We start from the raw sequence: 25,054 nt of genomic DNA on the forward strand, positions 1-25,054 counted from the left end.
ATGTGTGAGTGCGGCTGGCATCTCACACACACCAGCACAACTCGAGGCAGTCGCGCGCGCCTGCTACTCTAATGATATAACGAAAACTATTGGAAAAATAGATTCAAAATCGGTCCATCGTTTAGGGGCTATGATACTGCAGACAGACACAAACACATCAAACTTATAACACTTTTTGTGTCGGAAGTTAAAAAAGGTTAAAGGTTAAAAATAATATAAATACTATCCGACTACTGGAAGTGGGTCAAATTCAACTTGCAAGATTTGATTACAGACAAACATCGGGACAGGTGAAACTATATAAAAGCTTGTAAAAAGGCATAAAATTAAAACAATTTATGGACACGTGCCATGGGGTACAATGACAAATATTGATATTGCTAGCTCTTGATGCACAAGCATCAGAAGAAACTACCTAGTTAGGTACCTATTGAGTTTTGTAAGATAAACTAAACAGTGTTAAGAATTCCTTTTGAACTTAATACCCGACGGAACCTTATTCCATGTCTAGCCCGGACAGACTAATTAAATATTTGAACTCCGCAGCTTTCATAAATAAAATGATGGTAGTAAATACAAACCTTTTTCCTAAATTAATTTATAGTAGGTATTAACAAAAAAAAACATTTATATCTTAAAAACACCCAGCAAATAAACCCGAGTCGTTGTTTAAATATAATTTAACGCTAAGTTTTATGAACTTTAAGTCAGTTGGAGTTATTAGTTTGTTTGTATGTCGAGATCAAAGATATCGTTACACATACCTGCTGATCATTGTGTTCCTTCCGACAATTTCACACGACAGTTCAAATATGAATGACAGCTTGGGGACAAGATGTAATGTGTAAATACATATATCTTTGACCTCAACTGTACCCAAGTTCAATGTCACAACATTTCGTACTAATTCGAAGTTTACCTTTTTGTACAATAAAAAGAGTATAAACGAACAAATTTAAATCATATGAAAAAAAATATCGTGGAACATTTGACAATACAAATCGACATAGTTGCCTCAAGTATTGAAGTTAGGTTCTCTAACCAATATGCTATGCACTTGAAACAATTTTATTTTCTCCTTTTCTAAAGTTATAAAACTATATAAGTAACCTAACTGAAACAAAGTTTATATATTTTTTTAAGTTAGCGAATTATCATGATAGCTTTCTAAAAGGAAGTGTTCTGTTTAACAATAAACTTATCAAATGGTTCTTGGTCCCCCATTCATTATGGTACATACACAAAGAGCTAAAGACGTTTTTTAATAAATAAATAAAACTGGAAAAATCATCAATATTCAAACTGAAATAACTTTACAGTGAGCGATTACCTAGGTAGGTACTTGAACTCAATCAAATTTATAATTCAAGTAATTATAAAATACTTAATAACAAAAACAGTTAAAAAAGAAATAAATAATCATGAACTTTTATTCTTATCCCAAAAATATTAAGATTTTAGTAAATTAAACAAAATTAGTACGTACAGTTAATTCAAGTTGCATCTAATAAAACGTTACAATAGAGCTCTACCTATCCTTAACTCCATTCCATTACCTTACTATGGCTACGGTCTTGATATGCCAATAGTAAAGCGACTATTCTTTACTCAAAAGAAAGCTATTGTGAAACTGCCAGAACCTGTGGAAATGTTCTACGAAAACTACTAACAATTCTAGGAATGGCGTAGGCTTAGTGACACTTCTAAAAATAGGCCTGAAACGATAAAGCAAAAGAGTCTGACTTAAGGTTTTTTGGCGAGACAAAAATGTACTTAGTTGTAGGTATACCTAGATATAATTTTCTTTACCACCTTAAGTATCGATGTATGGTTTAAATCAACAAAGGCTATTTTCGTTTCGATATAGGAACTTTCATACAAATTACTCGACAGAGATTATTTTTTGTCATTCATAACTGCTTGTTATAGCCTAAATTGAATAAAGATATTTTGGCCTTGACTTGTTCGACTATACCACAGAATTTCCTAAATAATATAGAAGAGTGAAATTGTCGCATGAGCTAAAGAGCGAAGTGCTTAGGTATGGTCCTATACTTATTTATCCGGATAAGTAGGTATTTTGTACCTAACAAACACCTGCTCGAATTAATTGTTTGATAAATTTATTATTACAGAGATTGCTTCAAAAAGGATTACTACACTTCACTGGTAAAGTATTGTAAGTAATTTAGTAAATTTCATAAAACAACAAAACGTTAGCAAATTAAACACAGAAGAGGCGGTAAAGTGATAATATCTGTCTAAAATTTACATGATATTTCAATTTCTCTTATAGTGCAGGTGGTAGGACTTTGTGCAAGGTCCGCCCGGATTGCTACCACCATCTTCAATCCTGCCGTGAAGCAGCAGTGCTTGCACTGTTGTGTTTCGGCGTGGAGAGTAAGACAGCCGGTGAAATTACTGACACTTGAGGTATCCCATCTTAGGCCTCTAGGTTGGCAACGCATCTGCAATACCCCTGGTGTTGCAGATGTTTATGGGCGGTGGTGATCTCTTACCATCAGGAGACCCACTTGCTCGTTTGCCATCCAGTCGAATAAAAAAAAAATTAGGTAGCTTTGGTTCCCACCTTGGTACCCACATAATATAATTAATATAGTACCTATATTATAGTACCTACCTATCTGAAAATATATCATGGGGCAAATAACACCAATTTAACTGGGCCAGAAATACCTGAGCAAAGCTTGTGGTAACAGATAAACATATATAGTAAAGATATACTTATAGTAAAGAAATTGGTACCTAAATAATAATATCCAACATCCAAGACTTACAAATATCATACTTAATAATAATACATATTTATTTCGAGTTCGACCAATAATAGGATCACTAGATTTAGTGTAGCACCTACCTACAAACCTAGACATGAACCTACAAATGCTTAACTCTTAACCTAAGCCTAGCCCAGCTTATTGTTCATACATAATATTTGTCCCGACCGCGGATAGAAAGAAAGAAAGAAAGAAAGGTTTATTTTGGCTCCAAAAGTACCACCTAAAACTAAGACTAGAACTAGCACTAAAACTATGTTACTTGGTGACACGGCAGGATACCAAAAAGGGTCTCCACTCAGCATGTGTGTGTGCACATAGCACCCGGGCTCTCAAGCTTTGCAATCAGATTCTGTAGCCACTTTGCTGTCGGTCAAGTAGAGTGCCAAGACACCATTCTGCCACCTTTAAGGCACCTGTCGCGGCTCCAGCGTCTGCGGGATGCTCGGTAATGAGCGGGTTAATTGTGGGCGGGTCAAGTTCGCGCGGCCGACGACCCCGTGACGTCACGCACACTCTGATTAGCTGATAACGCTGATAATGTCATCCACACACGCAGATTACGTCGAAGACATTTGAGTTGCTAAGATTTGTATGGTTTGGCCTTTTTTCTGATTTTTGTCGAGTTACACTCAAAAGTCATACTTAATAACAATAAAATTACGATATCGTGCTAACTGGTAATGTTGACATTAAATAAACAGGTATAGTTACGCAGCATCTTAAGATTTATTAACAAAATTTGTACCTCTTATTATGCAGGCTTAACCGATCGAACTAACGTCGTCTCTAATCAGAAACAAGTGGCTCGAATTAAATGTTAAAACAATGTCGAGACAAGTAAGCAGGTAAACTTTGCCTGGCGCAAGCAACGTTCAGGTTTGGTCCTGGCGGCCGGCGTGGCAGGTCCGGTGTGGGGGCAGGGGGGGGGAGCGTATGTAAAACGCCTCGCGAAGGAAAATCCATAACGGCACGCGGAAAACCCTTTTAATATACGGCACGTAAATAAGCGCGGGGCGGGTGCGGGGGCCGGCGGGGGGGCTCCGGCCGCCATTGGCCGGGCGCGCCCCGCCCCCGCCCGCGCAAGAAAAAAACCTCGGGAAAAAAGCGGGCGCCGCGCGGCAGTGCCTCGCCGACGCGCTCTGTGGGCGGACGCTCGCCCGCGCGACCCTTTGGCGCCGCGACCCCGGACCCGCGCCGCCACGGCGCGACCCCCGACCGGCGCCCGCGCCATGCCCGCGCTGGCCTGCGACCAGCCGCTCGACTGCTCCATGCGCCTGCGCGACCTGCCGGCCTGGCCGCCCGCGCCGCCCGACCACGGTCAGTGCTAGAGTGCTAGTGCAGTGCCCCTCCAGTGCTGAACCCCGACCCCGACCCCGGCCCCAGTGCTCCGGGGCCGCCTGTCAGTTATCACTTATAATCCGCTCGTTTACAAATTTAAAGTAGTTATGTCCGACACGTCGCCCGTGACGCTGGCAGGTATGTTGCGCTAAACCGCGGCCCGTCTCGCGCCACCTGCCGCTTGGCAGGCAGCCGGATAGGTGCTGATAATATAATGCCTACGTTTAGGGGTTAATTTCAAATCATACACAAAATTAAAATTCGTCTGGCTATTACGACATATCCGTATGATGAAATGAACGACATATGTAGGTACTCGTCTGTATGTAGAATTTTGAAATAATAAACTAGAGTTAGATATCTTTTAATCTACACGTCAAATCAGACAGTGACATTCCCGTAGAACCGCAAAAAATAGCTACAACATTATTTATTTACAGCAATGGCATCGACTCAACAACCTGTAAAATCTAGAAAATAATGTAGTGGTCAATTTATTTCTATGTTTACCTACTCAAACAAACAACAATAACGCGACTAATAATTTTATATGAAAAATTACGAATAAAAAAATGGCATATTTAAACTAAAAAACCAAATGAAACTATAATGACACCTAATTAAAACTGCATTAATATTGACATTAATTTAATATACCCTAAGCTGACATCACGTACACAAAGCCAAAACAAAATCGCGATTGTTTACAAACCACAGTTATTAAATTTCCCTCGATTCAATACGTACCCCAAAAATAACTAGCAATAAACGACATCGCCAACCGTAGGGGCAATAATTAACCGGGCTGTCGCCGGGCGACCCTGTCAATATTGCTGCAAATATCTGGACATAAAAAACGTCAACAAGTCGTTTGGACATAATCCTTTATCAGAAGTAACGCGGGGTCAGGTGGCGATGGCGGGCGCTCCCCCGGCGTCGGCGATGGCGCCCAAATAATATTAACTCTTTGTCGCGCTTCTAACGCGCCCTGCACTTCACCTCCTATTGTGTGTGGAGTGTTGCTTTTCTGTTTGGATAGGGAAAGGGCTCTAATTTATATTGGCTGTCTTCGGGGCGTAATTGAATGGCGCGGATTTACGGGCTGAGAGCTTTTCAATTTACTGGACGGTGCTGACAAATAACGTTATGATTAGGTGCCTTACATCTGGCTACGAGAATGTTAAGTGTGATACAAAATTAAATTGACACAATGTTTGCATCTTCAGACGAAAACAAAATGTACTTTCTTTTGTTCTGAGGTTAAGATAAACAAGCATAGGTAGCATATGTACCTACTACATTTTTTATTTATTATACTTATTTTTTTTAAATTAGATATTATCTATCTGGATAAGGTCATAAGAAAACATAATGGCGATATTAACTTTTTTAATTACATATTCACTTTTTAATCACGGAGCTAATTATTGATTAGTTTATTTATTTATTTATGAGTACATAAATGCATTGCAAATGTAGTTCTATAAGTACCTAAAGTTAACCTACACATTTCTTTATCAGTGAAGATAATGGCCTAAAATCGTATTTTTTATCAAAACATCTTCTCGTCCTCTCCTCTGTCCTGTAGATATTGTTATAAAAATGTCTAGTATCTACTTGGTCACCTGTACCTAGGTACTTAATTAAATAACAGTTACATTAAAATAATGGTTCAACTTGGAGTATATATTAAAGGGGACGCATCGTTGGCGAAATGTAAGGCTTTCAGTGTAAGGAACATAATCAATGATATATTTAGATACGTAATACCTACTTATAATCGTTGTTTATGAAAACCAGCCAAGTGCGAGTCGGAATCGCACATGAAGAGTTTCGTACCACACCGTACAATTCCCATTATTATAATCGGGCAAAAATTATAAAAAAACACGTTTTTTACATCGGGACCCTCTTTGTACTCTTATTATTTGTTGTTGCAGCAGACATTGTGACACTCGCTCACGGTTTATTCATTAAAACACTGAACCGTACTCCGTCTCCTTAAATAACAGGTGATAATGAATAGAAACGTACCCAGGATTAGTGTAGCCTCGCATCTCCATCGCACAATGGATTTATAATGACATCGTTGTCACGTTCACATTAAATTATATTAAAATAACAATTGAATTGGCCGCTGACGGTAATGTAATCGAAGCGTAGCTACTTTCCACCATTAGCGGGTAATTTGGGTGTAATAATGTCATTAATGGGAGTGTGGTGTGTTTGTCTTTACGGGTGGTTAGGTCACGCCGCGCCGGCCGCTCGGCGCAGCCGCTGCGCGCGCGCCTGGGAGCGGCGTGATCTTTACGCCGCGCACGCAACCCGCACCTGTGCTAATTGTGATTCGGCATTACATACACGTACGCCCCAATCCACTGCCCACAACTGTCATATTCGACATTCTTAAGTTAGTCTTTTAACTACATAAACATGTCGATTTTAAAATGTGATCATAATCAAAGATTAAGGTAACGTAGACATCAAATTGTCTCCGCTTTTCGCATTATGACTTTCTCTCTACATTTCACACGTATTGTTTCATGTGTTTAATTAAATAATTTTAGCAGGGTTACTTTCTACCTCTAACAGCAGTTTCCTAGTGCTCGCTTTTTTACGGCCTTAACGGGGCAGCAGGCGGTACCCGGATAATGATAGAGTGCGAATGAGGTTATTTTTCTAACAGAAACTAAAAGCCTAATAGGTAGTTCTGCGAAGCAAGTGTGGTGGTGAGGTATTTTAATTAAATTGTACTATGAACTTAGTTAGGGGTAGTAACATTACATATTTTTCTTGAAGATACTTGACTAATTATTTTTTTAACCCCTGACGCAAAAAGAGGGGTGTTATAAGTTTGACCGCTGTGTGTCTGTGTGTGTGTCTGTCCGTATGTGGCACCGTAGCTCTTAAACGGGTGAACTGATTTGAATGCGGTTTTTTTAATTGAAAGCAGGTTTTCTAGCGATGGTACTTAGATATGTTTTATCAAAATCGGTTCAGCCGTTTTTGAGATATTGAACTTTGAAGTGACAAAGTTAGGTTAGGTTATTACTTTAGAAGGGAATATACTAGGTTATATTCAATCGCAACGTATAAATGTCTAAGAAATGCTAATATAATCCGGTCCCTAATAATGTCTAATAAAATTACACAAGTTATTCGAGCAAAGACAAATTACAAGGATAATAGTAGATTATTGTCGTGGCCTGGAAGTAGGCAATTGCTGGCTGAGTATGAGTATTAAACGGACGAGCTTGCGAGTCCGTTTAACTAATACGAAGCCAGCAATTGCTATTCCAGCCGAGACTAATATAAAGCTTTTCTCAAAAATGGTGAATAATTCTGAAATAGAATAAACTTTTTCTCAAGATAAATTCTAAAATTTAATTTTATTCCAATATTTTTCTTATGCTTTCCCGCTTTTTTTCATTAAAAATAAACTGCAGGTGTATTTTTCCACCGAAAACACCACAAGCTATTTCAGACCCAATAGAAAAAGTCCGGAGTTCCAACAAAATATCTGATACGGCCATTAGACTTGGCTGTATACGACTTGTGCCAACATTTCCATGGCCTTTTTAACTTTAAAAAAAATGTGACTGATTGCAGGCGCGCTAATTCATTATTGTCGAGCTAGCGCGCCTGCAATCTTTTTAACTTTTTAATTTTTCGCTGACCATAAACTATGCATTTCACCTTCTGATATGTAAAGAATAATGTCAACTTTTACGGACATTTTTGAGAAAAACACATTACATAGTTTACGTTATTGGCAAATTTTCTTTTTTTTACCCGACTGCAAGGAGTGATATTGTTTTTCGCTCGTATCTTGTTCTTTCAATGTGTTATTTTCAGTATATTTAAATAAATTCCGAACCGGTGGTAGATTTTTTTTGACATTCATAAGTGCTTGTTATAGCCTAAATTGAATAAAGATATTTTGACTTTGACTTTGACTTTGAAATGAGCGGCAAATGTTTAATCTACTGCTATTTAATATACATAATATCCATACTAATACGTGTGTGTATTTGTTTGTGTGTCCCTCGTTCACGTTAAAACGGAGCTACGGATTGACGTGATATTTGGCAAAGAGATAGTTTATAAGTCAGAGAGTGACATAGGCTACTTTTTATCCCGGAAAAATGCAGAGTTCCCGAGGGAACAGCGCGCGAAAACCGAATTCCACGCGAGCGAAGCCGCGGGCTAAAGCTTGTAAATATTATTTTAACACTTACCTGTCTAGGACTCACGCTCAGTGAGTATTTGTAAAAAGTCCGCCTAGCTCGAGTCGGAGCACGCATAACGAAGGATTCCGTAGTCTAAACAAAGTTAAAATGACCGCAGAAGCCACAAATATGTACAATCACGTCGTTTACATCTTTTTGCATTAAAATTACATTTTTTGTATCTGAAGGTTATGTTTTTTGTTTTGCTGCGTCACCGATGGTTGTAACGTTGAGGCGTCAAGAGTTACAGCTAGATTAGAATCAGATTCATCGTTGTGCAATCCTGTCATCGTTGACCGTATATCAGTCACTCATTTTCAAGTTTCTTGCGACGCATTCAAAGTCAAAGTCAAAGTCAAAATATCTTTATTCAATTTAGGCTATAACAAGCACTTATGAATAGGCTATAACATTCTCTTGGCAATGATGGTCTTTCCGAAAGAGTCTTTTATACTACCTTTGTTATACTACCTACCAAGTATAAAAAAGTGGCATGTAATGTGAGCCCTTTGTAGGCTACTTACGGAATAAATAAACGTTTTGACAATTTTTTCAGTCGAAACAAAGTGGTTGGCAACATACGAGTAGCTTTAAAATATCCCGGAAAAACACTCATCTTATAGCGCTGCTTTATTATTAAAGGATGGCACTCAAATGGCTGTTCTATTATCTTGATGCGTACACTCACTTACAGAAACGCTGCATCAGTTTATTCCATTGCATCATATTACTTTGTAATTTGGAAAAGCGGATCGGTTACTATCTGTAAACCTAATCAGCAGTTTGTTAATTGCCTGCGGTCTCGGCGGACCGTGTTCATTGTATACTTGTACTATAAGACTATAAGTTATTCTGTGGTACAGTCAGACGAACGAGGGCGCGAGGCGAGTCCGGGAGTGCGTGCGGCCCAGAATTATTTTGAATACCTTAATCTCTCATTATATCTGTCTAATTAATTTCATGCTTATGCAGATTCGCCGCGTTCCAAATTACGATACACATCGCAGCCTTAACTCACCCGCTGTATTATTAATGTTCATTACATTAAGCACGTAATTATTATTTCTGTTTGTTTATTCAATTATTGTGAGGTATTTTTAGTTTTTGACGTTACAACATTCGGGCTAATTTATACGATGGCTAATTATAATTATTAAGGTTGTATTCGGAGGTGAGTGACGTTGCCAAAAGTGGTGGCGTGGAGCCTGGCGGTGGTTACTTTACTGCTGTGATTTATTTTTATTACTGACGAGGCAATTTAAATATTAGTATAATGAGCTTGTTTTATTTGAGGCAATAAACTTATAAATAAATATAAATGCTTGCGTACATACATTAAATCAAAACTTCACACTTCTGACCGACTTTGCAAATAAAGTAGTTTTATGAAGAACATTGCAGCACCGATGTCGTTAATATCAGTCTTATCGTGCGAATGAAAATATTTAAACTCTGGATATTAATGCTGCAAATACGCATGTTTGCAAAATGCAGCAGAACATAGCACGCAAGTTAATTTACTGGTATGTTCGTACGAAACTTCGAGCAAAATTTTACACAAGTTTCCTTCCGTACAAAAAACGTACAACAGGCTAGTGCTTTCAATATATTGATAGTTTTACTGCAAAAACTGCCGGTAGTTTCTATTCTCTAGCATTCAAATGACTTACATCACAGAAGTATATATTAATAGAATTCATAGATAACTCAAAGTGATCTGAGCACTACTGATAACATACTAAAGCGTAGCGCCTAGTCACAACAAAGTCGATGCACTTATCAGGAATCATTACGTCGCATCAATAAAAGAAGTGGACGATGCTACTGACTCGGCGGCGCGCGGGCTCGGCGCTGCTGTTGCTATGACATCGGCTCGTATCATAATAAACAAGAAGCCGCGACCAGTCCTTCCGCTGCCAATAATCTCAACCCCCAACCTGCTCGGAGCGTCGCGCGAGGTGTTGCGTGTTGTTGCCCTCCGCGCCGCGTGGCGTGCGGCCGAGACAAGTGTTAACATTGAACGTGCTCCCGTTACGGGGTATCGATTTTCGGATGTGGGGCAATGTTTGTGTCGGCCATGTGCGCGGGGAGGCTGGGCGGGGCGCCTAATTAACCAGCCGGTCAACGACACCGCGTCTAAGAGATAATCCACTCGCGATAGACACGGCTCCGCAAAACGTTCGCCGCTCACTTGTCTAGGAGAAAATCCTCGTGTTTTTGCTCAAAATGTTTGTAATAAAGTCGTCAGTCGCGCGATTAGCATGTCGTTAGGCATGCTCGCTGACTCACGCGATTTCGTGTTAACACAAATTATTGTAACTGATAAAGCTCCTGTATGCTCGGCAAAAACTGGAGGAATCCGCTAATCAATCGCTTATATGTGGCGCACTCGCCGCCGTGCCTCTCGTGGCTATCGAATTTGGTCCGATCGATCTGTACTTTTTATCCTTGCAATAGCTTATTTAATCAATAGGCACTTATGAAGTTTTTCTGCCACGCTTGTTGTAAGTAAGTTATCACGTTGGAGAGTCGTCAACACCGGCGTCGTCGCTCGCGTAGGTAAATCACGTTCATAGTTGGCGGAGTCGCCCTCGCCGGCGACGCCGAATCACGCGGCGGCCGGACGCGATAACAGTAAACGGTTTGTCGGAGTTAGCGCGCATTTACATTCCCGCCGCGCGGGGAGGGCGCCCTCGCTCTTTCTTTCTCAAATTGGATTTAAACATTGTGAATTACCTTTCTTTGATTCGCGGGTTAGCCAAATGGGGACGATTTATGGAGCAGCGAGGAGGTGCGTCCCGCGGGAGCGGGGGATTATCCGCCGGCCGGCGCACTATTTCACGCGCGCGATTTACTGCCACCGCGAGGGGGGGGGCTGACCTGACCCCACTTTAAATAGAAACTATCCCGCTGCCTCATTTATTTCCCTACGCTTAATGCGATGCTGTCTGATAAGGCAAGGACCGCCTCGGAGCAACAGAGCATCGTCCAACTTCAGATTAAAACCGTCGCACTCGCGATGAGTTTTTTCGTGGACGTCTCCGTCACAGTCCGGCGCGGCCTCCCACGAACTGGAGGCACCGCGTTAGCTCCGGTCGCGGTGGCGGACCATGGCTCCTTTTAAATTTTTTCTAAACCTCCTTTTCTATTCAATTCCAAACTGGCGACTAAAGCTTAAGTAATAGCCCTTGAAAAGTTCGGCAATACGTCGCTGGTCGGGGCCCGGGGGAGCGAGTGACCCTTTAATTTTTCACCGGCGGAGGGTCGTCGCCGGCGCACCGCCGCCGTCCGGCGCGCGCGACACACGAGCCGCGGAAGGGTCACTCGGACTGCGTCTTAACCATCCATTACTACCCTTAAAGGTCTTTACCAACTAGTAACATGGAGCGAACATTTTCGCAAGACGATCCGAATGCAACACCTCGCATTTATACTGCGTATGTATGTACTGAGGTCACCTCTAAAAATAAGGCAGTCCGGTGGGAATCCAGTTGTTACGCCACTGAACGATGCCTCATTAGCGGTAGAGATGACGAACACTCAAGACAAAGCCTCCGGTACAGTCTGCATGCTCAAGAAAGCGGTCGCATAAATGTCTCATTGAAATCTAATCTATCTAATCTAACACTTTTAACTAAGCAATTTTAACTTAAGTTACTCATAACAATTCCGATAAAATTTTCTCGGTATTAGGTATGTTGCGCCAGCTTGATTACGATTTAATAATAATAATAATAAACCAAGTTACAATTAGAAATTAGCTTGGTACATATTTTAAAGCACTTGGCTTAGGCCCGTGCAATATTTTACCTCCTAATAGGAGAGATAACGAAAAGTTAAAAACAAAATAATAATAATAATAAAACTCTTTATTGCCAAACAAGTGGATACAAAATAAGCATATTATAATTAAGTACAAAATAGGTCTACACCTTGACAATGGGTGCCGGTCTCAGCAAAGCATGCTTTGAGTGGGTAAATTGTAACGATCCCGTTTAGTTCTACGTTCGTAAATAAAATCTTAAATGCTTAATCAATTTGTTTTTTGATTTATAATGTTCACCGTGTTATCTTTTCACTAACTCGATAGGCAAATTTAAAAGAATTTGAGTCACAAGCCATATCGCTATCGGCGTGTTTACGAGTACTAGGTATAATTAATAGTTTTGATTAGACGCCGCTTGTGGTTCGGACAAGATACCCGAGACTAATTTATTCTAATCCTACGATAAATAAAAAGATATTACCGAGATAAAAAACATTTATAACTTACACCCAACCGGCGATCAATTTCGACGATAATATATTTCAGAAATCCTCGACCGCATCGTATTGTTTTTTTATTTCCGAAAAACATTAAAAATACATACGTACGCACGACAGCTTCTTTGTGCTTGATTTAAACTGGATCGTGAAGTTTCAGGGCTGGGTTTTATTTCAAAGGGAGTAGAAGAAATGTGATCTTTTAGATAAGTACCACGGCCGCTTGGAACTTCCGAACTCGCCCCGATTCGTCCACCGCTTACAGTACTATAGTCATGCCTATATTTATACCGAAGTATACCGGGTGGGCCTCAACAGGAGCAATAATTAAAACACATCGTACTCATCAAACTGAACGACATTAGTTAAGAGACTTCTAAAAATAATTGCGTCTTTAGTTTTTCCCTTTTTCATACAAATTAAAAAGCGTTAGTTATTTTATTATCAATATACGTAATCCTAGAGCCTATATACGTCGCCTGTCACGCTATAAATATCAAAAATATTTGTACATTGCTTCTTCGAATAAACTTTACAGTGTAATAAATAAAAATACTAAATATTTTTAAAAGTCGCTGAACTAATGTCGTTCGTTTTGACGAGTTCGATCTTTGCTTTAATTACTTATTTGCTCCTGTTAAAGGGCCCACCCGGTAAAGAAGAGTAATTTATGTTTTAACGTTTAATCATACGAGTAGTTACTATGTTTATACCACGGTATACGTAATTAAGTACGTAGGTATGTTAGAATATAAATCATGTACATTTAATTCATGCAATGTATAAAGTAACAACCCTCTTTAAATGTTTTACATGTTTCTTGCGGTGGTAGGTAAATGTCAAAACGAAACACAAATAAAAACAAATAAAGGTTTCCTGACTTATGAAGTAATAGTTTTGTCGAGCGCACGATTAAATCTAATTACGTTATTAATAAAAAAACAATGTGTTAAATTTTAGATTACCGCTCTCTGGGAAACCGCGCCATTTTGTTTACATAGACAAGTTCTAGTGACGTCATTCGACGCTTTATTGCTGCCGCTATATGACGGCACAGCTGAGTCTACGAAACCAAAGCTTTTTCGGGGTCCCTCATACGCTCATACAGTACAAATAATTTAAATAATTCAACTCGTAGACGGACTTAGGTAAGCAATACATTTAAAAAAAAGTCAGGAGTCTTGAGACTAAATATGATTTAGAGAGATAGAGCGGTGCAGCTGATGGCGAGTGGACGTTGGCATAATTTATGGCAGTACAGTTGGTATTCCATTAGGTCAGATTGGCGAGGAGCCGCCCACCCGCTCGCGGGCAAAGCGCGTGTCGGCAGCTGCGCTCGCGCACCCGGGACCTATTTTGAAATCACACTCGAAAGTGCCATTCGAAAGGTGAAAAGTGCTGACTTTGAAATACGAGTAGAGTAGTACAAAATTACAAGTCTAATTAATATTTTGAACTGGTCGGATATTTCATTGAAGCAACAGCAATATACAGATTTATACTATTTTTGAATATTTAAATGGTTATGATTTAAAGAATCGCCCCCTGCCCCGCGTAGCAGTTAGAGCATAGTAGTGTGATGAGTTAATATTTTCGTTAAATTCTAGTAGAATTGGTTATTAGGGATTTGTTATCCTGTGCACGTTTTTCTCCCTTAATCTGTACTTTTATTTTAAAATTTTGTGTGCAATTAAGAGTTTACATACGCGGTCCTACATACAAATCTGCCGCCATCTGTACTGTAAGTTATGGTCTAATAAGTAACAACATTGCTAAATGTATAATTAAATTAGACGATTGAGTCGTTGTTTTACCAGTTTTAGGATTACCTGAAAGGTGACAAACGGAACTCTATTACTGTCGCTTCGCTGTTCGTTTGTATGTCTGTCACAGCTGTATCTCGAGTCCTGTAATTATAGATAGCTAATTCATTAATTTCATTGTGGTAGAGCTTCACTGTAACCACTTGCTGGCTGCAGTACGAATGGGCCGGCTCGACCGGGTTATTAGTAACACACTCCCACAGTATACCGGCGTGAAATAGTAATTTAGCTACTGTGTTTCGTACGGTGAGTGGGAGTCCCCCCTCCCCCTTTTACACCGGTAACGCAACCGCAGTACTAATAATGCTGTAGGTGTCCATGGGCGGCGGTGATCACTTACTATCAGGTGACCCGCCTGCTTGTTTGCCAGCTATTTGATAAAAAAAGCTAAACTGTATAATAATGTAATTTATACATAGGTAAATAATAAAATTAAATTAAATCCATATTAATACCTATTATAAATGTTTGTCCGTCTTTCACGTCGAAACGGAGCGACGGATCGACGTGATTTTTTGCATAAAGATAGTTTAAGGGCCAGGAGTGACAGAGGCTATTTTTTATCCGGGAGAAATGCACAGTTCTCGAGGGACAGCGCGCGATAACCGAACTCACGCGGGCGAAGCCGCGGGCAAAAGCTAGTAATAAAATTCGGATAAAAATCTATTGTCTTACATATTATATGTGTTATTTTCAAGATCAAGCCATCGACACACCAAGCGTTTACCTACAATCTTAACAGGATTAGCTGAACTAGGATGACATCTGAACCGTTAGGATGACTACAAATGTCATGTCGTTCGTCTTGTTTACATGTGCCCGACTCGCACCTGACCGCCATGACTTTTAATTGAAGTGTTGCCGTTAACATTTAAACTCGGACACATGAGGGGTTTCTGAGTGCTACAGTTAAGCCGGCGGAATGACGCATCAAGTTTTTTGTTATCCCTTCCGTTATAAATGTTAATAGAGTTGTATTGAAATTAATACTAATGAAAAATTAATACGACAAAAATATGCGAAAGTGTGAGAGCACGCGCGTGTGTTTGTACCTGGGTGAAGATAAAAATGAGAAATATAGACAAATAACGGGTTCACGAGAATAACGGACATAAAAATAAAACGTCCCAATATCGCGTTATACCTTTTTTTACTATTTTGGTGCGCCTGATATATTTTTTTAATTCTTAATTATATATGTAACAGCACCTAAGAGTTGGGCCACTGTGTCTAGAAGAAATTAACTTAACTAACTTAAAAAAGTTAACCCTTGACATTGTAATTTCAAAGTTCAATTTCTAAAAAACGGTTGAACCGATATTAATGAAACTTAGTGTGTGTGTCTGTCTGTATGCGGTCAAATTTATAACACCCCTCTTTGCAAATTAAGGGTTAAAAATAAGGTCTCTGATGTTTTAAGATATGCAAATTAAATCGCCTGGTTGCGTAATAACCTATTCTACGAGCTATGACTTCAGACACGACTAACACAGATTACATTAGATATATTTGTAACTATTTTCCTTAAAAGCAAGAGTTCCGATAAAGCACGAAGCCTCTACTAACATGATCAATTTGTCTTATGCGTTTTGATCGTTACATCCTTATCACTCCTGTTATAAACGACAAAGACACAATACCTAATCATACAGAAGTTCTTAACAGTTGTCCGTTGTTACAGTGTCGGCGCGCGGCGACGTTCGCAGCTACTACAATACACAGATGGTGCTCGACCTTAACGGTGAGTGTATAAGGACTATTGTTGAACGCCCGCGGCGGCTTGAATGTCGCGGGAATTATCTAATTATGTTTTTGTGGCGCAGCCGCCGATACCCGGGGCCTTGGCGGCGACGGCCGCCACACAAACCGCTTCGCTCCCAAACAACCTTAATACTAACCTAGGTATTAACTATATACCTATCGAGCTATCCTTTGACAGCTACTCTTTAGCAGAATATTGCCGTTGGTATGCACTATGCAGTGCCAGTGCTGGTGCAAACTACCAACTGACCTTTTTTTTGGCCTGGGAAAATCCTTTATGGATGTCAGCGGCCGATCGTAAAATCCGCCAGATCAGGAAATTCCTAGGCACAACGTGAAATGGGTTAAGGGACATCCGCCATATCGTTAAAAACTCGCCGTTTAACGATTTGCGTAGTGACGTTTAGGCAGATTATGAAGTTCCTAGGCATATCATGAAACGCCGCCATTTCATGATTTGGCTAGTTTAGGCAGATCATACAATTCCTAGGCATATCATGAAACGCCGCCATATCGGTTCTGGCACTTTAGGGTTAGATTTTCTGCCACTCAGTTTATTTTCCATACAACACTTCATCTCTATTTCATCCCAGTTGAATTTCCAGTTTTTTGTCTTTTTTTATTATTTGACTGGATGTAAAAGGAGTAAGTGGGTCTCCTGATGGTAAGAGATCACCACCGCCCATAAACATCTGCAACACCAGGGGTATTGCAGATGCGTTGCCAACCTAGAGGCCTAAGATGGGATACCTCAAGTGCCAGTAATTTCACCGGCTGTCTTACTCTCCACGCCCAAACACAACAGTGCAAGCACTGCTGTTTCACGGCAGGATTAGCGAGCAAGATGGTGGTAGCAATACGGGCGGACCTCGCAAGGTCCTACCACCTGCAAATCTAACAAAAGTCGAAAAAGTCTAACCTTGGTACTCGTTTACATGGATGAAAGGAAGTTCTGAGCAAAATACAAGGTTTTAGTCCCTGTGGTTTGGGCCAGACAGACAGCTTCTTCTTTTAGTGATATCATAACTGAAGAAACGCAAAAAGACGTGAAATTTTATAAGTATAAAATATCTAACCGCCACGCCCCGTCGGCGTAGTATTGTCGTCAGTTTTTTTTAGATAAGAACTAAAATTCATACCTGGGCGAGCTCGGGCCAAAACTCAAAATTACGCGTTTTTCCAAAAATGAGACCAAGCTAGATCGATTGTTCGCTTGCAAAGACCCCGAAATAGCAAATTGCATCGAAATCTTTAGAGCCGTTTCCGAGATTCCTGAAATATAATATGTCTACAGAAATTACTCGTTTAAAAGATGTTCAACTGCACAAAATTCGGTCCACTCTACATACAAAGTTACCTATTATGCCCGGTTCACATTATTGCAGTATAACCGTTCTAGCAGCATGACACTGCGGTGCTCGATCGATCTTATGTAATTCGTTTGGATTGTGACCCCGCAATGTATAGCTACTGGCACGATTTCACTAAAATAATAAGAACCGGGCATTAGGTACTGCGTACATTTGAGGACCAGATTTTTTACCGCTCAGTTTATAAGATGAGTACCTCTATAGATTCACAATTTGATTAAACACAGTTATAATGTGTGAAATAAATTGTATGGTGATCGGAGTGGTGCTGTTCGTAATAGAGTCGAGGTCGGTGTCGGCGACGCGTTTTGACCCGAACTTTAAATTGTGCATAATCATAATCAAAGTCCAGCTCCAGCGGGAAACAAACAAAAAACGATGACTGGAGGAAACGGCCGCGAGTCGACAGTCGGCAGTCGGGCGGCGGGGCCGTTGAGTCACCACTTTGTATATAAAAACATACTATCCTAGTTTCGTAATGATATAAAAATGCGAAAGTTTGAAATCATGTTTGTTACTTTTTTACAGAAACAGGTTGGTGGATTTGGATGAAATTTGATGTGTAGGATTTAGAAGTACACAGAGGCCACTTTTTATCCTTGTTGTTTGTGTCATCTGTAGCTCCCAAACGTATGGACCTATTTTGATGGCGTAAAAATCCAGTTTAGACGAGATGGTTCTTAGTTAAACATTAAAATTACATTTTCGCCGTTTATGAGACATTAAATTTTGAAATGACTGTGGTGGGGGTTTTCAACTTTTATAATTTTTTTTTTTTTACGTTTGGAAATTAGAATTAGTATTTTATAAATAACAGAATAAGGCAAGTTGCCAGCAAAACTGTGACTTCAGACGGACCTCGTCAAAGACGCTATCTAGCGATATTTTGTTTGTCAGAGAACCTTCAAGTCCCATTTAGACCATTCAAAAACTTGCACACAAGTTGCATTACATCGCGGACTATAGATGGACAATGAATTCAGTTGATCAAACAAACACCGCAATGTAGCGAAACTTGCATGCAAGTTCTCGCGTAGTCTAAATGGGGCTTATTTATTCAATGCTGCAATACTATTTGACGTGCAAGCGCTCCAAATAAGAAGCGATTCAAATGAAAACAAGTTACATTTCTTTGTATCAGACAGTTCCCGTTTAAATTGGTACGGAGTCGCTTTACTTGCAACTTTGTAGGTCGAAAGCAGAACCAGCCCGCGCCGAGCGGCGCACGCGCAGCCGAGCGCGACGACTCGTTATTATCATTAGCATTTGCGTTTTAGCGGGTACCAATATCATTAAATGACAGATTAGAAACTGATCGATGATTGAAAGAATATCAATGATCTGCGTGCGGTTAGTATAGATAGATTTGATTTTAAACTTGTACATATTTGATTCAGTGGAATATTTCTTTCGGTGGGAACTACTGCCCAAGCCCTTTCATTCTTAGAGGAAGCCTGCAGTGGGACGTATATAGGCTGAGATGATTTGATTCAGGCGTATCTTTGCAGAGGTCCATATCAATGCACTACGTAGGTACACTGTTTACCTTGTGTCTCTGCTACAAATTCTATTACATAATATCTTTCACGCTTGTATCGACTTGATATTCTGTCGCACGCAACAAGTAAGCTTTGCATTTCTGTCTATGATTTACATTGTAAATAAGGTTTCAGAAACTTCATAGTTGTGCAATGTGTCAGGATTTGCTTCATAACGGCCGTTGACTAGAACTTAGTCATGCTTCCTAATGTCAGTCAACCCTAGAAACGCTCCGCTCATGGCAGCGCAACCGTCAGCATCCGGACTCCGGACACCAGCTTAGGTACACATAGTTACTAGGTACTCGTACAGAGTTGATAGTCGCGTATCCCAGCTGTTATATCTAGGTGTATAGGTACCTACTAGTTACCGTCGACGCTGTAAACGGTTAGCAGTCACAGTATACTTTCGAGAGAAAACTGTCAAAGAGAATAGAAACTATCTGTCAACGATAGCGTTGAGGAAGTTCTTTATTGTAGAGTGACGGGGCACTGCCCCAAGGCGGGGCGAGACAACGCGACACAATTAAATTAATACCATTTCACAGCAGCCGCTTTTTCTACCGAGACATTTCTAAATTTGGTCGATCTGCGTTTTTTATGCGTTAATTACGCGCTGAATGCGCCCGCGCAGCGCGTGCGTCACGCCGCGCTTTGTGCGACGCTTATTCAAATGCGGCAAAAAACGGGCGATCGGTCACAGCCGCGACGCCCTAATAAGCGTGTAACGCGACATTTTATTTTACTCTATTTTGACCGACGAAATAACATTACCAGGTTCAACGTTGCACGTGGCGCCGCGCAGCGGGCAAAAACGAAGCTCGGGGTAATATCGCGGCTGGCCTTATCACGGCCAGCTGACACTTCATCATCATCATCAGCCTATAGCAGTCCACTGCTGGACATAGGCCTCCCCCAAAGAGTGCCATTGCGCCCTGTCCTCGGCTAGACGCATCCAGCTTCTACCAGCAGCCTTTCGCAGATTGTCACTCCACCTGGCCGGAAGACGTCCTACACTACGTTTTGCAAGACGCGGTCTCCACTCAAGAACTCGTTTACTCCAGCGGTTGTCGGTTCTTCGACAGATATGACCAGCCCACTGCCACTTCAACTTGCTAATTCTCTGAGCTATGTCGATGACATTAGTTCTGTGTCGGATGCCTCGTTGTGGATACTATATTTTCAGCTGACACATGGCGTCGCCTAACTGAAGTAGCCATCGGCTGTTATGTTTATGTACATATGAACATGAAGCGGACGGAATCACTTTACTGTCGAATCCTCTCGACGTTCGGACCCCTGCGCCGCGCCGCGACCCCGGCTCGCCTCACCTTATGTTTAAACCGGGCGCTTTCACCCCTTCGACCGTGATAGGTGTACAATACATGTCAACATCTCATTCACGCAGCATCTGTCGCGGGTGCGGCACGCGCGCTCTCCGGCCGGCGACTTGCTTCGTCACTGCCTTTCGTTCGTTATGGAAATGGTAGTTCCATGTAAATGGCGTCGAGTCGATAAATCACGGCACGGTCGGAGCTGCTGTGACCGCTGGTTGCTTGAACTCGGGTGACACTTCAGGCTTATTGGCAGCCAATTATGGGCCCTTCAGCTCGGCGGAAGCTCAAATCACCCTGAGCTAGGGTGAGATGGGTCTAAAAGCTTTTACCACTCTACGCTCTAGTCTCAATGATAGGTCACTCAGACTAGAGCGGTAAAACCCGCGGGCGGGGCTGCGGTCTGCGATTGCGCAAAAGTGATTGTTCACTATAAAATCTGTAATTTAATAAGAAAATTGCGTTCCGATATTCGGTTGATTGGTCGGAATTAGTGACGGGTTGATAATTTAGCTTTCTAAGGCACAAAGAGATCCATACGCGATACCGCTCCGGTCAAATAGAACTGTTACCAATTTCAGATAGGTATCTCGTTGGTCGCGGCCGCGTCGCCTAATATCTGATCATTTAAAATTCTGACGCTCGTGCGCGCGCGCCGCCAGTCTCCGTTATCTCCGCATCGCCGGCTAATTCCGCTGAAGAATGTAAACAAGCTGATCCTTTCCTATTATCTAAAAGCTTTCGAGTATAATTTGATGACCGCTTCTAACGCTCGGCAAAAAACAGCTCCGCGCGCTCGCCCCGCGTGCGGAAAAAAGTTTCAAATTGTATCGGCTAAATTTGAAACCTTTTATTTTTTTGGCCAGTTCTTATGAATATTAATAGAGATAACTAAAGTTCGGCGCGCGCAGAGAGTTGTAAGTCATCGTGCGATTAGATCGGGCGTGAGCGATGTCCACAGCGCGCAGGCGCGGCAGCCGCACTGAAACACTTCCATTATTGTACCTGAACAGTATTACAATAGAGACTGTCACATTTGTGGAAAAACAAGAATGCGTTCAATTTGCAGATTTTGAAGTACTATTATCGTGATCTTCAATTCAAGTATAGTTTCACTGCTGCTGGGCACTTCTCTCTGAAGGAAAAGGGTCTGGGGTGAACCTAGATTTTGTTTCGACTGGCTCAAAAATCGTTTAAAATCGGTTGATGTAAATGAGGCGCAGAGGATCGTGGGTTCAAATACGGGCTCGCACTTGTGTTTTTTGAAATTCATTTGCAAAATCACTATTGACCACGAGCTTTACGGTGAAGAAAAACATCGTTTAGAAATCTGCACAAACCTGCGATGTGATTCATTATAGTCTGCGAAGTAATTCATCATATGAGTTCTCAATCCACACTGGGCCCGTTTGAAAGCTACTGCCCAAGCCCTCTCCTTTTGAGAGGAAGCCTGTACCCAGCCAGCAGTGAGACTTGAATGAATATACTTCGCAATGCTCTTTTGCCTCTTACATCGCGCAGAAAAACCACTGCTCCGGTCCTCCCTTCAAAACGTTTAGGAATACGTACTTAAAAATAGACACTTAAGGAAAAGGCAGATGCTAAATGACCAATGTTTGCCGGCAAACTACAATTGAAGGTAGCGTGAACTTTAACTTTGCAAAAATTCAAATAAATACGCACATTACAGCTCCAGTGTAAACAGCTGAGCGGAACGAGAATAGGTAAAGGAAGCGTTTCTATTGGTTCATAACAAGCACATTCCTCGCGACGCATCCTCGCACATCTCTGGTGGAGACGCGGCCTTTATTTCCCGTCTTGGTTTAGCCACTTAGTGTTTGTGTTTTGTTTTGCCGCAGTTTCAACGGTATTCGTGATAAAATAAAACACTTTTTCTTCTAACTATGCTTTAATTTCATCATAACCGCCCTAAATACCCAGCACAAAGCGGGACTTTTCTGCTCTAGAGCAGAAAAAATGTATGGAAATCCTTTATTGCATTGTTTCAATTTTTTTTAATTGCACCATCAAAGAGGCACACAAATATTTTTTCTATAAAATTAGCTTGCATAGTGTAAAAATCTAGTGTTTGGTTGGCCAATTAAAAAAAAAATTGGCGGGAACCTTGCGAATATTCCGTGGACATTTTTTGAGAGTGCGAACGAAACTTGCAAAAATGGAATCATCGAGTGCTAGTGACATTTCTTTCCTATTAATAGTTTAGCATGAGTTTTTTGTTTCATCTACTATTCCTGTAATAGTTGAAAGAAAAGCAGATTATGCACCTCGCATTAAGTAATTTATATTGCCCTCGTGCTTTTTAAAGTGCAATAATAAATAACTTTCTGCTTGGTGCAACCATCTACTATTCTGTATCTCGGTCGGTCTTGTGGTTGACTGACTGATATGTATTTAGTTTTTTAGCCGGTATTCCTGGGCACCGCATAGGCTCGGTACGACGCGCGGCCGACAGCGTGGGGAGCGTGTTTGCTGTTCATTGCGCGACCGGGGCGCGAGCCGTAGTGATCACTCGACAGCACACGCAACGAATAGAAATCGCTATAACCATGCTGGTCGCGGGTAGTTCCTTGTAACCGTATATCTCAGATGTTTTTGAATAAATATATTATTAAATAATTATTATCTCACACACGCACGGGTTAAAATTATATAAATACGTATCTAACACAACACTTATCATGTTGAAAACAACGGTTACGTTGTTTGCCTAAAACAATAAACGTTCCCTCGCGTACAAACCGTACACGTTATAAACTCACAGCCTAAACTCACGGTAGTTTTAAGTTACAGAGGCCTTCGATGCCCTAACACAAGTGCTTAGCTATGAATTAAATGATTCAAACGAAATAATAATCAAGACTGAAGAATCAGTTAAACATAATGAATAATAATTAGGAATTTGCAGTAGCATTCTAGAGCGCGCTAATTCCTAGAGCCGCATCATCCCGCGCATTTGCATGCCCCCCCCCCCCCGCCGCGCCGCGCCGCGCCGCTACCTGCTCACACGCATCTGCCATTTTTTTGCCGCGCCTCGATCTGCCGCGATCGCCGAACAATCACTCGCTTGCATATTTCTTTCTATTTCCATCAGTTTTTGCCGTCTGCGCCCGCGCAGCGGCCGACGTGAATAACGATTTTTTACTTTTTCCTAAAATTTATTGCTAAACGTGCGACGGATCACAATGACGCCATGCTAATGATAGTATTGGTGCGAGCGAAAGGCCACGGCGGCGCTCGGCCGCTCGCCGGGGCCTCCGCCGCTTACTTTTCCCGTATGTTGCTGATATTTCGTATAATTGCGACGAAAGCTGTGCACTATCGATCGGGCCGTAAGCACTGTAATGACAGGCCACTGGGCCTTTCTAAGCAGCACCCCGCGCGCTCGCGGCGGCAGCGCCCGCGCTTGCCTAATGGGCGTGCGGTGCGGACGTGATCCGCTCTCCGGCATCACCCAACAATGATCATAAAATTCAAACATTTTTTACAACCAATCGATCTTATTATAATATCCACGCCGATGCAGAACTAGGTAGAGTCGTAACGGTGCCGCCGACTGCAGCGTATCACTCTATCTCGGGTATTGATGGTTAAAACGTGTCTGCATTCATAATGCTGAATTTTGATCGTCTTAACAGAATAAATAAACTTTAATTGAGGTAATTATAATACTGGTTATGGACTACATTAATTTCAAGAGTATTTTCATAACGAATCCACATGAGCGGGTGCGGCTTTTTGCGATCGATTAAGATCTCGCGCTAATTACGCATGCGCCGGGCCCGTTTCATCTCGTCAACGCGGGATTGTCATTTGTGGCAATTGTGGCGTCTGCGGCCACTGCAGCTGCCGCGGGGCGATGGTGGACGCGAGGCCAGCTAACAGACAGCAGCACAGATTTGGTTCATACCTACATGTAGTAACACAACTGACCCGACATTTGCGTTTGATGGTCGCTAATTCTTCGCGGAAGAAGTCGTAGCCAACAGCTACAAAAAAAAATTAAAGAGAGTACATGAAAAAATTAACCGAAGGATTCCATTCAGTTTCGAACGAACGATTTTAATTTTCGATTTGACATGAATTGTCGGAACGCTGCCAGCACGGTTCTCTATCGTTTTCCCGAATTTCATATGCCATAAAGTAATTTATTTCTGAAGTAGTAATTTCTTCAGAGTTGATATTAAACTAACCTAACCTAACCTTCTGCATTCTATATGATGACATTTAAAAAAAACCTGAAAACAGCATGGTTCTATATATTTTATGGCAAACGTTGGTATGGCAAATGAAATTCGGGCAAATAAAATTCGAGCAAGTAAAGGTAAATGCATGGTCCCCCGCATGGTCGCAGCACGCACGCGTCGCCGCGCGGACGCCACGCGTACGACCGCGGCCGCAGGTAGCTTACCTTGCCGAAAAAAATCGCACCGACCCGGGGCATGCGTGCCCATTGTTACGGCAACGGTCACTTCGGATATTAAGATATTCTAATGCTTTCTTGGATGTATTTCGTTGCCAAAATAATGGTCCGCAGCACAGATCTAATAAATAATAAAAAAAAAACTAAATGTTATCG

General features: G+C 41.3%; 1 pseudogene; it reads left to right on the forward strand.

Annotated features, from left to right (window-relative positions):
* Window positions 1-3,935: 3,935 nt before the first annotated feature.
* The window catches only part of LOC141431787 (uncharacterized), an 87,602-nt pseudogene continuing 66,483 nt past the window's right edge, over window positions 3,936-25,054 (forward strand).

This window comes from Choristoneura fumiferana, chromosome 10 (genome assembly GCF_025370935.1).
Source record: "Choristoneura fumiferana chromosome 10, NRCan_CFum_1, whole genome shotgun sequence".
Taxonomy (NCBI): Eukaryota; Metazoa; Arthropoda; class Insecta; order Lepidoptera; family Tortricidae; genus Choristoneura; species Choristoneura fumiferana.